This window comes from Mixophyes fleayi, chromosome 1, assembly GCF_038048845.1.
Source record: "Mixophyes fleayi isolate aMixFle1 chromosome 1, aMixFle1.hap1, whole genome shotgun sequence".
Taxonomy (NCBI): Eukaryota; Metazoa; Chordata; class Amphibia; order Anura; family Limnodynastidae; genus Mixophyes; species Mixophyes fleayi.
Window position 1 is genome coordinate 20,239,308 of NC_134402.1, and position 17,894 is coordinate 20,257,201.

Consider the following 17,894-nt stretch of genomic DNA (forward strand, 5'->3'; position numbering starts at 1 on the left):
CATATACTCATATCAAAATATGATAAGCTGAAATCTGGCATGGGTTCTCTACGGCAAATGTATTAGGACAACCCGCATTGCTAAATGCATTGTACAAGAAAAGAAACAATGCTTGTGTCAATGGTCATGAAGCAAATAAAAGTAGTGCGAGTGCATCTTCATCAAACACATTTCCAATAAAATAAAAAAAAGGTTGTAAACATTTCAAATTGCGTGCCCCATCAACCACATCTGCAAAGGACCAAAAATTAGTGGTATGGTCAAATGGTCAAGTAGATAGTATGTGCACAAAAGTATGAGTCAAGGTTGCCAAAGCTCAGAACAGTCTGCCTTGTCCAGCATATTGAAAGACATCATAGTCTCATTTGGGAGAAACATGCAAGACCTGACAAGCCAGATGGCAATTGTAAACTGTGACTTATGCTGTCTGCTGATCCCATAAAGATTATAGATGGCTGATAGAAAGTGGGCAGGGAGAATCTGAGTTTGGATTCAGTAAATTCACAATTTAAAGCAGAAATTTAATAAACAAATTTTGGGCAAATTGTTTTGCCTGGACAGTTGACCAACTTAGAATGTACACCCCTCTTTCAGTTTTTATATCTCCTTACGGGCACTTTGTACAACATGGCTAAAGTGGACATCTATATAAACTTAATATACAAAGTCTTGCTTGGGAAAAAAAATTCTGACTCTATTTTTTATCAAACTTTTGCAACCTTTACAAATGTTTCTCTGAATCCAATCACATAACTCACTAGATCATTTCGTTCATCTCTAAGGTTTATCGAAATTCCCACTATGAAATTCACTTGCAGCTCAATACCTGCAGTTTGCTACAGAGCTGAATGTTACATAATACTATACACAGTCAGATAGCCAGAGCAGAGGTTGAAGGATGGGATGTTGAGTGGCAACACCAAGGCTAATTATGAAGTAGTATCGTTCTTGCTTTCTCTACTAGCTGAGATCAATACATTTTTATTTCCAGGAATCCTACCGTAAATCCAACATAACAGCATATTGCAAGAGTTTACCTATGTCAGATGGCACTAACCATCTTCCAGGCTTACAGCTTATTTATGTTCTCTATAATCAGTTGTTACAAATAGAACTTTTTGCTTACAGGTAATGAATGTACCAATCTATAAAGAGCTTCCTATATAAACTCCCTTGCAGAATACAGTCCTTTATCTCTTGTACAGCTTTCATTTTACGTTGTGTTAGAGACTTCATGATTTCTGAAGTAAGGACGAAAAGTATTATGGGAATAAAGCTGGCTAAATACATAATGATTTATTTACACAATTGGCCAACGTGTGCAAGATATGACCACAATCGTTGTGTGTAAGGGTAATTAGCTTCCACAAATGACTTGGTCTCTCCTGGTCTGTGTCTGTGTATGTTAGGGGATTTAGATTGTAAGCTCCAATGGGGCAGGGACTGATGTGAATAAGTTCTCTGTGCAGCACTGCAGAATTAGTGGCACTATTTAAATAAATCAATGATAATGATGATGATGATTGGTCAACAATTATATGATTGGAATTTTGCAGATTGAGCAGCACCTACGATAGCATTTGACGTATTGTACTCACTTTGGTTCACTAAGTAATAAAGACCACTCTCACGCTGTTCATCTCTTCAGTATAATGATTGTAGACGCTAACATTCTTTGATCTGTATTGTTGTCAGAGCGGTTTTAAAACAACATTGTGTAGAAATGTAATCGGTAGAGATAAGCAATCACTTACTAAAAAGAGAAATAGGCCTATAAGCAGTGCATGAAAGTAGTTGAAAAAGCAAAAGAAAAGGAAACCAATTGACTTGCAAAAATGTATAATTTTCAATTAACATTATATATTTCAATAGGAAGGCGAATCTTAACCTCCCAGGGATGGATACAGATGTGGAGCTTAGGTGGGCTGTGCCGCTAGTGATATGAGGGCCTTGGTTACTATGTAGAATTGCACCAATGACCCAGATGTTGATTCTCGGAAATAAAGTAATTTTAATATATTTTTAATCATTATTCAATGTAATTTTTTTTGGATTCAAACACCAGTATGACTATAAAATAGTTCAAAGTTGAACTATAAGAGAGAGAGAGAGAGAGAGAAAGAGAGAACTCTGTGCTGTGACTTTGGCCATGGTAGGGCTAAGAAAGTTGTTTAGGGTTTGGCCTGCACACTTTACTTATTCAGTAAGTAGGCATCAGTCACATGTGAAGAACTGTAAAACACATTACATTGCAACATAACCAAGGAGTGCAGAAGAACTTATTAAAACTATGTTTTAATAAGTTGTTCACTGACCCTCATTAGTTTTGGTTTTGGATCTGAATTAACTTCATGTTTTGGTTTTGGCAAAACTGCCCTCGTATGTTTTGGGTTTGGTTTTGAATCCCTATTTTTTTTTTTAAACTCCCTATTTTTTTCCTAAAATCACATAATTTGGCTCTTTTTTTTGTTTCTACATTATTATTAACCTCAATAACATTCATTTCCATTCAGTTTTTGTCAAGTGACAAAAACACTGCTACCCCTGTTTCTGTGTGACTAATGGCACTGAGCAATGGCACTGGAGACTGGAGAGTGACAAGAACACTACTACCCCTGTTTCTGTATGAGTAATGGCACTGAGCAATGTCACTGGAGACTGGAGAGTGATAAGAACACTGATACCCCTGTTTCTGTGTGAGCAATGACGCTGGATCTCCTGGGGAGGGAGGTACTTATGGAATCCAAAAACCCACGAGATACGACAATGCAACGGTGGCATTTTGTCTCGATTCAGATCTGAGGACCCTTGAAAGTACCAAGCCGGCTCTCGAGCCTATTTGGATCCTCTAAGTTCGGGTGGGCTCGGTTTTCAGAAAACCAAGCCCGAGCATCTCTAATTAAAACACAATCCCAGTTGCCAATGTCTTTCTTCTAGCTGAAGATACAAAGTGAGTTAATGGCCTAGGGAGTAGCAGGGCCATGTCAGGAAGGTGGACTGCCCAATGCCCAACCGAGCTTCTCTATATTTTAACATTTTAACCTTCCAACCAATTGCCAGGGGTATGGGGAAAGGCCCAGTTCTAGTCAGCATTGGGCTGGTACACTCAAGGTGTGGGGACCTGATACTTTATTAGCACTCCCATCCCCTTTCAGCGGACCAGGCCCACTGCTCAATAGGACATTTTTTGTGATTATTTCATTTTTATATATATATTTTTTTTTAGTTCTGAAATGATAGATATTTTAAGCAGCACATAGTTTGAGCTCCCTCGCCTGTCAGAACCACCTTTTTATTTTTTTACTAATCAGCGTCAGTTTGCTGTGCGGTTTAGCAACCCACAACTGAATACATGGCCTGATCTGTATACTTCCCATTTGAAAAAAATCAGGTTTCAGTATGGTTTTCATTCATGTGCTTTCATGTGTGGTTTAGCCTTTAGTAAATTGCATGACTTACAAACCGTACATCAATTTCCTCCTTGGTATCTAATATTATTTCAAATATATCTATATAAGTAAGAAAAAAAAGTACTAATAGCTCTCCTGTTTTTAAATGAAAACACACTTTTAACACCCACACGTTCAATTAGAGTGTAAGCTGCTATGGACAAGGACAACTTTCTTAAGTGTCTTGTCTTTGTCAATGCACCTGTATTGTGTTTTCCTCCGTAGACTTCTCAATGTGCGTAGTGCTGCATACTTAGAGGTCTTACACATACATAAAAGGTTCATAATCGCCTTATATCATCCTAGTGCTGAATAAACTTTGCGTAGAGGTTTCAGCATTGTGTAAAGCAAAACGTCTTAGCCCCGAGATAGGAAATTCATTTTATAGAACACAAACCTATAGAATCCAGTTATTTTTCTCTTTTGCAGAACAGAACTTCAGCAGCTTAAACAACACTAATTTCATAAAAGCAGTTCAAGTTTTCTCCCGAGCAAGGTGAACCTGTCCTTCCGAAGCTGCAATTTTCATATGTTTATGCCTCAAATGCTACAATTGAGTTTGACAGTGGAATGGAGATTGTCAGACAGATATTAAATGGCTTTTTTTTTCCCCACATAATATTGTAAAAGACGTGGATGTTTTTATCAGTTGTCATTCTGGTAGGTTAGAGTGAAAGGATAAAGCGTTTATAACTCATTTTCCACAGTGCTAAAATTGAGTTGCATCTAAACACTTTTGGTTAAAGTTTTAAAGTAAAAAAAAAAAAATATCCCGAATAAAGATATTTACTCCTTTCTACGACTTTCTGGGAACTTAATTCATATTTTTGTTGAAGTGCTAACACACGCAAACAGTTGTGCTTTGGTTTTAATGCTGAGTAGTGTTAGATTATTCAAGATGTATGCAGTTATCCGTAATTAATCATTACTGACTGTTTATTCTATACTACTGTAAATGTCATATGGCACGGCAGAATAATAATTAGTAAAGGAATATTACCAACGTATTAATAAATTATTAATATGCATGTGTTTTGCAGGCCTTCTGTTTAGTTTGATGTCAGATAGTATAAAGTACAATTGTTTCCTTCATAGTAAGTATAAAAGGCTATGACAGGTGTTTGTGAATACTATGGGCTTTATTCATACTTGCCAACTCTCCCGGAATGTCCGGGAGACTCCCGCATTTTGGGTGAGTCTCCTGGTCTCCTGGGAGAGTATGGCAATCTCTTGAATCTGCATACTTCCTAGCGAAGTGGGCAGAATTTGGTTCAAAATGCCACGATTCTCCGGGAATCGCGGCATTTGGCCCCGCCCTCCCGGTGTAAAATGACGTTGTCATTACGTCACAGGGGGCGGGTCTAAAATAACAATATTTTGGCGCCCCGCCCCCCTCACGCCCACCTCCCCCGGCAGGCTCCCGGAAATCAACTTTAGAAAGTTGGTAAGTATTTCCAGAACAAAAACCGGCTCTCCTACTTTTTAGACTACAACATGGGCTTAATTTGGTTAACTGTTTTGTAACAGTAAAAGAAAATAAAGTGAAAAATTTAAAACAATATCATACCACCGCAACGCTTCATACACACTAATGTTAATTTCATATGGTTTTTGAATGCTAGTTCAACGAAAGCAGGTTTGAAAATAGAACCCATTGGGGCTCATGCAGAGTTGGACATATTTGCAGCCCAAATGTACGTAGCAAAAAAACACACGCAAGAAAAAGTATAATTACATGTGTGTTCAGCCCAATGCATCTCGAGACACCTAAATGCAACTGACCCAGTCATCTCTATCTGACACCTGAATACCCTTGCCCCAGTCATCTTCTTATGACATCTGAATACCCCTGTGTGAAGAATTGAGGGATTTACTGTGCCCCACCATTGATACATCTCAATTTACAAGAAAATTTACCATTGTCAGGTTATTTTTTTTTAACTAAATGTCCCCCAGATTCCCCCGATTCCCCTGAGAGAACGGTACCAGTCATCATCTCTATATATAAAAGAAGAAGTTTGTTTGTTTGTTAGGCGCACATCATCCACACCTCTGCACCGATTCGGATGAAACCAACACAAGGTGGTCCAAATGGATCCCAGGCAGATATTACAGAGTTTAGGGGCCCGGTTGGACCTTCCATTGGTGTATACTGGCCAGAAATTTGAACCGCAGAGCCTGTGCTAAACCTTCCACTGGATGGATTTGGATGAAAATTTCAAAATAACATTGTATCCCAGAAGACATACTAGTGGATTAAGGTCCAGTCGGACATCCTGTTGGTGTACGCTAGCCAAAACTTTGACCCAGGGAGCATGTTCTTAGCCTTCCACTAGATTGATTTGGTTTGTTTGTCCGGTTATAAACAGGTGGTCCAGTTGGATCATGGGCAAGTTTTAAGGGGGTTAGGGTCCCAGTCAGACCTCCTGTTGGTGTACAGTCGGCAAAACTTTGACCCGGGGAGTCTGTTCTGAGCCTTCCACTGGATGGATTTGGACAAAAACTTCACAGACCAGTAACATTGGATCCCATAAGAAATATTAGGGGGTTAAGGTCCCGGTTGGACCTCCTGTTGGTGTATGCAGGCCAGAACTTTGACCCGGGAAGCCTGTTCTGGGCCTTCCACTGCATGGATTTGGCTTGTCTGTCCATTTATACATTCGGGACACCCCTGCACTGAGTGGGATGAAACTAATTCCAGGTGGTCCAGTTGAATCCTGGGCAGGTTTTAAGGGGTTTAGGGTCCCAGTCAGACCTCCCGTTGGTGCACGCTGAACAGAACTTTGACCCTGGGAGCCTGTACTGAGCCATCCACTAGATGAATTTGGTTTGTTTGTCTTTCCAATTATGCATTTGGACACCCCTGCACCGATTGGGATGAAACCAATGCGAGGTAGACCAATTGGATTCGGGCCGGGTTTTAGGGGGGGTTAGGGTCCCGGTAAGACCTCCTGTTAATGTACACTGGGCCTTCCACTGGATGGATTTGGATAACATTTAATAAAAAAACAAAAACTACACTGGGCAGCCACCTGGGTGTGTTGGAAGAGCTTCTAAGCTGCTAATTATCTTTAAATTGTTAACAGTTACATCCAACTCATTGTTAACATAATAACTTGAAGATTTAAATGTGGGCAACGTCGGGTAATTCAGCTAGTGTTTAAATAAAGGTTAAGCCTGTCAGCATCCGCTGTCTCCTTCAGATACACAACTCATGTTTTCCCCCTCTGAATATAATATGTATTCTGTGTCTAAATTGTGATATGTACAAATACAGTGTAACAATATTGGTGAACAAGCTGTAGCCATCCTGGGGAGACCAATTCTACAAAGACTGAACAGAACATAGTCTGCCCCATAGATACACTAAGTTCCGACTCTTGCCACTGCTGGTAACAGAACTATGCCTCCAGTGTGCCAATCAGACTGTGTTGGACGCGCCGGTCACTCTGGAGCTCGGAAATCTGCAGACAGCAACAAAGGGCTTAAGAATTCTTTATTCCGATATTTGCCTAATGGCAAATGGCAGATAGCTGGTGGGTGCCAAGTATCTGGACACCCTACATCAGACATCGTCTTATGACATCTGAATACCCCTAATCCTAGTCATTTTTTTTTTTTTTTTATTTTTTATTTTGAAACCGCAGAGATAAAAAAGGTAACATACTTAACAGTTGAGCCAACAACAAATGATAGATAATACAAAAATAGAAGACCCAGATTGGCACATATAAAATTTTAACCCTAGCGATAATTAGAAAACAGTGCTGAAATAAAAAAATAGGGTAGTCTATTAAATATGAAGACTTGAAAACATTTATGGTAAAGTGGTGGTTTTGTTTTTTCGTTTTTGGGGAGAGGAGGGGGGGGGATGGAGGGAAAGGGGGGAGAGGAGGGGGGGGGATGGAGGGAAAGGGGGGAGGGAGGGCATAGGGTTAGGTTATACGAATCAAACAGTACCCGGAACAGGAGATTTTTGCCACTTGAACCACGGTGTCCAAACTTCCCGGAATTTAGGAACAGTGTCATTTAGTAGAGCAGAGATATGTTCCATAGAGGAAATGAACCAGATACGATTAAGTAGCTCTGTTTTAGAAGGAGCGGACGGTTGTTTCCATGCTCTTGCAATAAGTAGCTTGGAAGCCTGGTAGATATGGGCAATTAAACAGTTTTCGGCCTTGCTAATATCAGGAATAGGTTGATTTAGCAACACCTGAGCTGGTACTTTAGTGACTCTGATTCCAGTTACCTTACGTGTAATAGCCAGAGTTAGATTCCAGAAAGCTTGGACAACCGGGCATTCCCACCAAATGTGCAGGAAACTTCCCTTAGCTCCACATAAACGCCAACAACGGTCAGAAGCAGATGGGTACATGCGGTGTAGTTTTTCTGGGTCTAGGTACCAGCGCGAGTAAATTTTAAAGCAATTTTCTTGAATGCCTGCGTTTATGGAGATCTTTGCAGTTCTCGCACGAATGATAGACCACTCCTCGCTGTCCAGTGTTATCCCCAGATCTTGTTGCCAAGCCTCCTCATGAGGTTCGGGAGTTTGGTCCAGAGGGGTTATGAGCATGCGGTACAAAATTGAAATGTTACCCCTGCGTCCCGCCGAATGTATACAATGTCGCTCAAATGGGGTTCTTTTACGCAATTGGGTGGATCTGGCCTGTGACTGTATAAAGTTCCGGATTTGTATATATTGGAAATGAGCCGATAGTGGCGGATGGCATTTATTCTGGATTACTTCGTATGAGGCAGGTGCGGTTTCCCCCACGATATGGAGGAAACGTTCCATTTTATGCCTTTTCCACCAGTCGGCCATCGCCTCCGACCTACCTGGCTGAAAAAGTGGGTGAGTCCAGATAGGTGTCAAAGGGGACGGGTAAGATGCCAGGCTGTGTTTTTTGTTGGCCAGATCCCAGGAATTTAGTGTAAAAGATATGGAGGGGCAAGAGTATGCCAAGGCAGGTCTACTGGATCTGGGAAGCCATGGTAGATGATGCACAGGGGCGGCTGGTGACAAAGCATTTTCAATGTCCACCCACCTTTTCAGGCCTGGGTTAAGGTGCCAGGAAATGACAAAACTTAACTGAGTAGCCAGAAAGTATTCATGTATTAGCGGAAGGCCAAGTCCTCCAGCCTCCTTGGGCTTAGCCAACATGGTCCTCCTCAGTCTAGGCTTCTTTCCTTGCCATATAAACCTGTTGCAGGTTGATTGGAGTGTTGTTAGGATTTTGCGAGGGATTGGCACTGGGAGAGTTTGGAATAAGTAAAGTAGGCGGGGAAGGATGTTCATCTTAATTACCTGAATTCTGCCTATCCAAGAAATGTACATGGGCTCCCATTTAGATAAGTCTCGTTGGATATTGGTTAGTAGAGGTAGATAGTTTGAATTGTAAAGGCCAGAAAAGTGTTTAGTGATATTTATCCCCAAATATCTGATTGAATGAGGCCGCCATTGAAATGTAAAAGACTGTTGGAGAGCTTCTCTAGTGGTACGAGAAATATGAAGTGGTAATGCCTCAGACTTAGAGTCATTGATTTTGTAGCCCGATAGCTTACCAAAATGTTCTAGTTCTAACATTAAATTTGGAAGCGAAACCATCGGGTTTGTCAACGTTAGTAATACATCGTCGGCAAAGAGGGAGATTTTATATTGTTCTAAACCCAGGGAGATACCAGTTATGTCAGGATTGCGGCGTATTTTGGCTGCTAGAGGTTCAATGCATAAAGCAAACAGTAGGGGGAACAGCGGGCAGCCTTGTCTCGTTCCATTGTGTAGTTGGAAATGACTGGACACCTGGCCATTAGTCACAACCCGTGAGGTGGGATTAGAGTATAATGCCGAAATGGCTTGTAGAAAATGTCCTTGGAAACCAAAAGTCTCTAACGCGGAGAACATAAAGGGCCAAGAAACCCTGTCGAATGCTTTCTCCGCGTCCAAAGCCAAAAGTATCGAGGGGAGTTTGTTTGAATTGACATGGTGAATTAAATCAATTACTCTGCGAGTGTTATCCGGGGCCTGTCTATTAGGAATAAATCCCACCTGGTCTGGGTCTATGAGGTCGGCCAAGACTCCATTCATTCTGTTAGCTAGAATTTTGGCGAAGAGTTTCACGTCAGTGTTGAGGAGGGAAATAGGGCGATAATTTGCGCAAGCAGTGTGGTCTTTTCCCGGTTTAGGTAGAACTATGATATTAGACGAGGTTGAGTCAGGGTGAAAAGTATCCCCCCGTAATATCGCATTAAATAGAGTAGATAGTTTGGGAAGTAATTTGGGGGCAAATGTTTTGTAATAGGCCATAAGGAAGCCATCTGGGCCTGGTGCTTTAGAGGGTTTCTGCGAGCTGAGGGCACATTTAACCTCTTCTTCGGTTATTTCCGCAGACAGTTCCTTCGCTTTGGACGTACTTAATGATGGAAGGTGACATGAACGTAAGTAATTAACTAAGTCAGGATTACTTGAGTTGGCCTCCCCCTGATTTGGAAGGCTGTACAATGCTTCGTAAAAGGAACGAAAAGTTTTATTGATGACCCGTGGGTCATGTGACAGGTTGCCCTTTGAATCACGGATGCCGCTAATTGTTTGAGAGGCTCTTTTGGCTTTAAGACTATTTGCCAACAATGAGTCTGCTTTGTTACCTTTTTCGTAGAACCTCTGTCCCACCCATCGGAGGCTTTTTTCTGTCTTTTCGGCTATAAGGTGGCTAAGCTCCCCTCGTGCTTTAGTTAATTGGGTTAACAACTGGGCGGATTGTGTTTGTTTATGCTGTGTTTCGAGAGCGAGGATCTGCGAAGAAAGTAATTCAATCTGGGCCAACCATTGTTTTTTACGGGTTGCTGCAAATTTGGTAATCTCCCCCCGGATAACTGCTTTGTGTGCCTGCCATGTGGTGGAAAAGCTTACATCCTCAGTGGTATTAACCTCAAAATATTCATCGAACTTATCATTCAAAAGGTTCTGAAACTGAGGGAGCCTAAGAAGGGCTCCATTCAGCTTCCATGTTGCCCCCACTCCTCCGGTGGACGCAAAATCAAAAGTAGCCTTGGTTGCCCAGTGGTCAGACCAGGGGTTGGAAAGAATATCTGCTGAGATCAATGACGACATAAGATGTGGGCAGCAAGGAATCATATCAATTCTCGAGTATGAATTATGGGGGTGAGAGTAAAATGTATAATCTCTTGCAGAGGGGAATGTGGCCCGCCAAGAATCAAACAGACCCGCCTCTACAATGTGTTTGTTTAAGGATTTAGAACCAGGTGTATGTGCCCGCGAAAGTGGCCCGGTTGAGCGATCTAGAGTTTGGGAAAGAATTGAGTTAAAGTCACCTCCCAGTAACACCCGACCCAAGCGGTGGGAGTGCAGTTCCCGAAAAGTGGTGTGAAAGAAGTTACAGTGACCCGTGTTCGGGGCATAAATTGTCATTAAAGTTATCGGGATAGGCCCAATCTTACCCAATATGATGAGGTAGCGACCCTCTGCATCCGCAATGGTCTTGGACACCACCAGGGGAACTGACTTATGTATCATAATTGCAACCCCATGGCGTTTGGAGGTGTAGTTTGTGTAATAGACCACGGGGTACTTCTTAGAGGACAGCGAGGAGTGGTGATCCCTCTTAAAATGAGTTTCTTGCAAGTATACAATATCGGCATGACATTTGTTAGTATAGGAGTGCAGATATGACCTCTTTTGAGGGGTATTCAGTCCCTTTACATTCATAGATAAAACAGTAAGAGGCATTTTTGTAGCAAAAAATTCGGTACAGAGTAATATGAATAAGGTGGTAGCTTAAGTTGAGTAAACCTAGGGAGTGGATCAGGGTGGGGGGGAAGGGAAGAAAGGTAAAGGAATTTAAGGGGCGGGGGGGATAGGGGGAAGCAGTCAGAGGTTCCCTGGTGTGGGAAGTCTGCTACTTGTTAGGAGCCCCAAGGAGGGAAGGCTCGAGTTCGGAACTAGTAACCACTCTCAAGGCGGACGCAAAAGTGCTATCTATTAATTCGTACTGACTATGGCGGTTCCTTTGTGTTGTGGGGGAATGGTACTGGCCTTAGGTGGCCGCTACCATCCAGAGCATTTAAATATAAGATAAAAAGAAAGAATAACAATGACTGTTAGGGTCAAGTAGGTATAAATATAAAAAACACCGCAAACTCAATAACTGTTACCTTATTCAAGGAAGAGAAGAAAGATTATGCTCGCCCTCTGGAATGAAAGATGCCCAGCGGACACTGCTGATCCTACAGCTATATTGGGGAGTTTCTCCGGGTAGAGTAGGGAGGGAATGACACCACCCCCTCCGAGCCCCCGGACTCCCTTACTGCCAGCAGGGAATTCCAAACCAGGGTGCGTGGGCAAAAGACATCCTGTGCGAGTACAAAAGCATTAGAATGTATTGATTCCCTTATAGGGAGCTTACTGACTATACATTATATTTTAACACTGGAGCAAAAGAAATAGGGTAAATATGTGCCTCTTGGGGCACTACCTAAAGACAGTTATTCTAGGAAAGAAAGACATGTTAACACACAATTTTTAACATCAATCAGGTATGCTGTGAATTTGAGGTCTCAATCTCAGGAGCTGGACCTGCAGGGGCACGGATTTGAAGTTGTCGTAGGAAATGGCGGCCCTCTTCCAAAGATCTGATGGACACTGAACGGCCCTCCGACAGCACCACCAAGTGAAAGGGGAATCCCGAACGGTATTTGTAACCTTGGTCCCTTAGAGCGACTGTGATTTCTTTAAGATCCCTCCTCTTAGCGACCGTAGATGGAGCTAAGTCCTGAAAAATTTGTAACTTGGAGCCTTCAAAGAAGATGAAGTTTGAGTTCCTGGCACTCATTGTGATCTTTTCCTTAATCTTAAAAGAAAGAAACTTCAGGATGACATCTCTGGGAGGGGATGAGTCTTTAGGTTTGGGTCGAAGGGCTCTGTGAGCCCTCTCTATCTGAATCTGGGACTCGGAGAGGGAGGGAACCAGGTGGATAAAGAGGCGGATCAAATAGGGTTCCAATAAATGAGCATCAATGTCCTCGGGGATATGCCGAATACGGAGATTGTTTCTTCTCTCCCTGTTTTCAAAGTCCTCGTTCTTGTCTCGAAGGAATTCAAGCTCCCTGCTGAGGTATTCCAAGTCTTGGTTGGTTTCATTGTGGAAGGTCTTACATTGTATTTGGGACTGTTCTAAGGTAATGGTTCGCTGGTTCAGGTCAGAAATATCTTTTTTCAGTTCCCCCACTGTCTTCTGAAATTCAGCTGTGAGAGATTGTTTAAGATCTACCAGGAGGGAGCGAATGTCTGAAATGTCTTTCCTTGTTGCCGGAGCATCTTCCACTTCCATGTCCTCTTCCCGAGATGACCCATTTCTCGGGGAGCCGGCCGTAGTTGGTTTGTCTTGTCTAGAAAAGTGCTGGGTAATTTCAGCATTTTGCCCTCTTTTTATTTTGGAGGCGGATTTACTCATGATTAGATAGAGGATGGAAATAAAGATTTGTTTGTGTATAGGAAGTACTTGCCCTTTTAGTAATGCTCTGGACGATTGCAACCACAGGTTTTACATCCTAAGAAAAGTGAGAGTCACAGGAAGAAACCTGTTATTTCCACGGAGCCCTTCACTAGCGCGTCCTACCGAAGCGGCCACCAGGCCACGTCACGCTTTATCCAAGTTTTAATGCTGAGTCCTGCAGTATCTTGTCTGTCTGGAATGGCGTCCAGGCTGCCCACTTTACTGTTTGAAGCCCTGTGTAACCAGCATGGGGGCACCCTGTCTGCAGCATAGGTTTGGCTACCAAATGGGGGAACACAGTGCTGTCTCAGTCCAAGCACACTGACCTGCAGTAATGTAGGACAGATCTCTTCGGCTTCTAGACTGGCAGTTGTTAGCAGCTGTAAATGGCGATTTCAACGGGAGCCCTTTCCATATGCACACTCTCCTGCCCAGTAGCTCCAAAAGACATAGGCAGGCACTTGCCTGGGGTAACGGCAGCTAAGGGACTGCACAGGAAAGCCTCCGCGGGTTTTGCCCAGAATGGAGACCAGATCCGCTCCAGATGCAGCAGTGTACGCTGCACGGAGACCGCCGACCGGAAGTCCCCTGCCGCAAACCGGATGTCAGGCTGTCCGGCCGTCAGATGCACCAGAGACCGCAGCCACAGGAGTACAAGCAGGCCTTAATTCGCGGGGATGCCGCCTGAAGAGCCGCTGACCCAGCCACAGGACCAGGTAGGACACTCTCCCCGATCGCCGGACCCCTTCAGGCACCACACCTCATTAGCACAGCGGGACCTCGTGGGGCGGCAGCTCAGAATGATATCCAGTGCCGGCCAGGCCTCCGGAGCTCTGAGCCGGCTGCGGGCAAGGTATTAGTCAGCACCCAGGTCCGAATAGTGCTGGGGGTACCACGGAGTCAGGGATGCCCGTTTTATGAGGTATTTGGGAATGGGAAGGACATTAAGAAGTGTAATTAGTGGTAATCTCTAGGAGCTCTAAGAAAACGTGGCTTACTAGGATGGCTGCCAGACCACGCCCCCAATCCTAGTCATCTTTAATGCCTCTGCATCATCAAATCACCGCTTTGTTCTTTGGATTATAACTGCCATTTTGACTTGTAAAGCATTACCCTGTGTCCAACTAACACATGAATAGAGTAAGTGGTACTTAAAAGCATGCTAACAGGAGATTGAAGGGAATAAATTATCATTGCCATGGCATTCATCCAACACTGATGACTCTTCTGTGGAAACCGTGGGAGGAGCATTTGTGTTTTCACAAAGATATAAGCAATAGAACCAGCAAAAGGGGAAGATCTTATTGTTCTATGACTTGCTCTAAGTCTACTAATTCTGAAATTTACTGTAATAGAAATCACTGTGGACACCTTCTTCAGCAGTATCCCTCTCACCCATAGACAGTAACACTCTGAGACATGCTGAAAAAAGAATGATAAAAAATGACTAAACTAACAAAAAAAAATGTAATACACCTACACCAGTGGATTCCAAACTTTTTCACTTCAAGGCACCCTTAAGGCCTCCACAATTTTTTCAAGGCACCCCTAAGCCAAAATAATTACCAATTAGTCTCCCACCTTGCTTACCACTGGCCCTGGCCGAGGCACCCTTGTAAGATCGCTGAGGAACCCCAGGGAGCCTAGGCACACAGTTTGGGAACCACTGACCTACACCCTTTGCTCTTCCCCCTCTCTTTCTCTCTTACTCACTCACCTTTCTGTGCCAAGACCAAGCCCTACCAGAGGGGGGGGGGGGGGGGGGTTAGGGCAGAAATGTCCCTAGACCTCCAACAGGCAAATGGATATTTATCCATTTGGTAATTTGGCAATTTCCAAGTGATAAAAGTCTAAACCTAGTGCCTAAACATGTTCATTGTGGGTCATTCGTAAAAGAAACAATTCTTAATGATGTTAGAATTGCAAAATACTATGCTATCATAGTTGATGCCACTCCTTATAGTTCTCACAAGGAACGGACCACTCAGGTGATTCATTATGTAAAGATTGTAGAATGCTTAATTTTTCCAATTGAAGAACAGTTGTCATGTTTGATAATTTCACAATGAAAAATGGTAAAGAAATTTCTGATCGAATATTGGAAAATTTGGTAGGACTTGGTAAGTTGGCTTTTCAAGCATGTATTGGCCAAGCCTACGACATTGAATCTAACATGACTGGGAAACACAATGGAGTACAAGCAATTCTGCTTGATCAAAACTTATATGTATTTTCTCCAGCTGTGGGTGTTGACTGCTCTAAGTCCAGTTAGGAGCCAATTTACTTATTTTGGAACTGTGCCCCAAATGTACAATTTCTTCAGTTCCTCTGCACAAAGTTGGGAAATTCTGAAAAAGCATCTCCCTGCTTCACTTCATAATATATCCACAACTAGATGGTCTGCACGCATTGATTCTGATAAACCAGTTGCACTTCAATTGCATTCTTTGGGAATGGCTTAATCAAATATTGAAATTCTCAAACTCACTGCATAAACTTGAGCATAAATTCAGTCCATTAAGCAGCTGTAAAAATTTAATGTCAGACGCCGTCTCGCTGTTTCCTCAGGACGGTCGCCTGTCTCCACCCTCAGTAAGACTTCCAGCCGGACCACAGGCACTTCTACGCATGCGAGTCCCGTTGCTAGCCAACAGGGCGCTACTCTAACCTCCGGCGGCGGCCGTGCCTCTCTTCCTCTCATTGGCTGCCTATACTATATAAGGCAGTCCCTGTCCTCCCATTTGTGCCAGAGAATTAGGTCTTCCTCCCTGCTCCTGTGATTTGGCAAGCCTTACTACCTCTGATATTGATATGCCCCTACTACCGGGATTGTTTGACTTCTCTTTGGATTTTCCATTTTGCATTGTTGTTCCAGACTGTTACTGACCCAGCTTGTCTGACCTCTCTTCTGGATTCCCCCTTGTACCTTGTTGACAGCACGTTACCGAACCGGCTCGCCAGACTACTCTCATCCTGTGCCTTGCTATACAACTCAGTGAAGGACCGCGACCTGCATGTCTGCTGCAGTGGAGCCCATACCTCCTTGCGGGGATTCTTGGTGAAAACCAGGGCCACATTAGATTCCGCACCTTCCTCTCGAGTTGTGCCAACATTAGCAGGTACTCTACGCCTAAAGTTGTGACATTTAAATTTTTGCTAATGTCATCTTTGTGATTAAAGCTACTTGCGATGATCGACCAAACTACTCTCCTCATTGAAGCACACAATGCTACATTGGACGTTGAGCTGGACAACATCAAACGTCTTATCAAAGACATTGAAAGGATGCGCAATAAATGGGATTAGATCATCATAAAGTGCAAATTTGTAGCAAAAAACATTATGATTCCAATAGAGTTCTCTACCAGTCGCCACTAACCTACTCAATCCGATGCCAAAAAGCACTATAAGGTCAACGTTTTCTATGTAGTCTAGACTCCATTCTGTCTGATCTTCATCATCGATTTGCTTCATTGGAAGTAATTTGTAACACGTTTAAATTTCTTTTGGAGTTCAAGATAATAATGAGTAATTAAGACCTGTGATCCGCAGCAGAGAACTTTCAGCAACACTGGAAGAAAGATATTACCCAATTTTTTAGTGACTAGCTTCTGGTGAATGAACATTCAGTGTGCTGAAGAATGGGATAAAACTATCATTGCTCAACTATGGGGCAAGAGCGATTGAATGGGCTGGCCATGCTCAATATTTACTGTGACGTGGCACGAAATCTAAATTTTTCCAAATTGATTGCTGCATTTGCAGGAATAAAATCTAGAAAGCACTTCTAATTTGAAATCTCCAATAATCCAGCACATCAGTATACATATGCAGTATTTTATTTTAATAAAGTTAAGCATTATTTTTTTTTTAAAATACATCTAAAATGCACTTTTAATGTTTTTTGATTTAGTAAGAGGGGTGGGGGGGCTCTTATTTTGGGTTTCCCCAAGCCTCTATTAATCTCTGAAAGAGATTAATAGAGGCCTGACCAAGACCACGTTGTTAGGAACAGCAGGTAATATTCTGCGCCTCTCTGATACTCGGTTTTGACCTCTGCCTCTGACCTGACTACTCCTGATTGCTGCCTGGATCGACATGCTTTAAAATATTCCTTCTGTTACATATGATTGAATGGCCTAACGGACAAACTAGTGTGCTGACCTTTAATTGCGATCAGGGCGTATTCCAAGAGCTGTAAACGTTTGAGTTTTATACCCTAAGGCAGAACCTGGTATTTCTGCCATTTTAAGCGCTGCTTTTGATTTTGCCATTATTTCAGTATTTACTGTCTACTACATATAGGATTGTAGAGTTTGACATTAGGGTTCCTGTAGATTTGGACATGAGTACAATACAATTCCCATACTGCGCTTGTGCACAACATATGCCTACGCTGGCATCCGCATTCAGACTCGGACGCATCTTACACTTAGTGCTCTTTGCGTTTAAAGAGGAAGAACGGAAGTGGGAAGTAGTGAACAATCCTAGGGCAAGTATAGTAAGGGTCTGTTTAGCTAATGGCGGCACATTCAGGAGAAAGGAGTCGCAGATAAACCTCTAAGGATGCATATCTGTTGTGGGTGTAAATCACTGGGCAAGATACATGCTGACGACAATGATGGACACCAGCATGGACCATGCTAGTGTTAAAATATAAAAAAAATATATTTTAATAGGGGGAGACGCAAAAGCATCATCCAGCACTCGGCTGTGCCAGGTTGGGCTGATGACAGCCTGGGAGCAGTCCAACTATTGATAGGTGCATGGGTCTACTGTCCCCATTATAGAAAGGTGTACCCTCCTTCGAAAAAAGCCCCATGCTCGGTGAGTGTCAGTATAATAAATAGCTAAATGATAGATTTTTGTCTGTGGCACTGACAGCCATAGACTGCTCGGGTATGCTGGAGCTTGTAGAACTTCAAGTCACAGCATA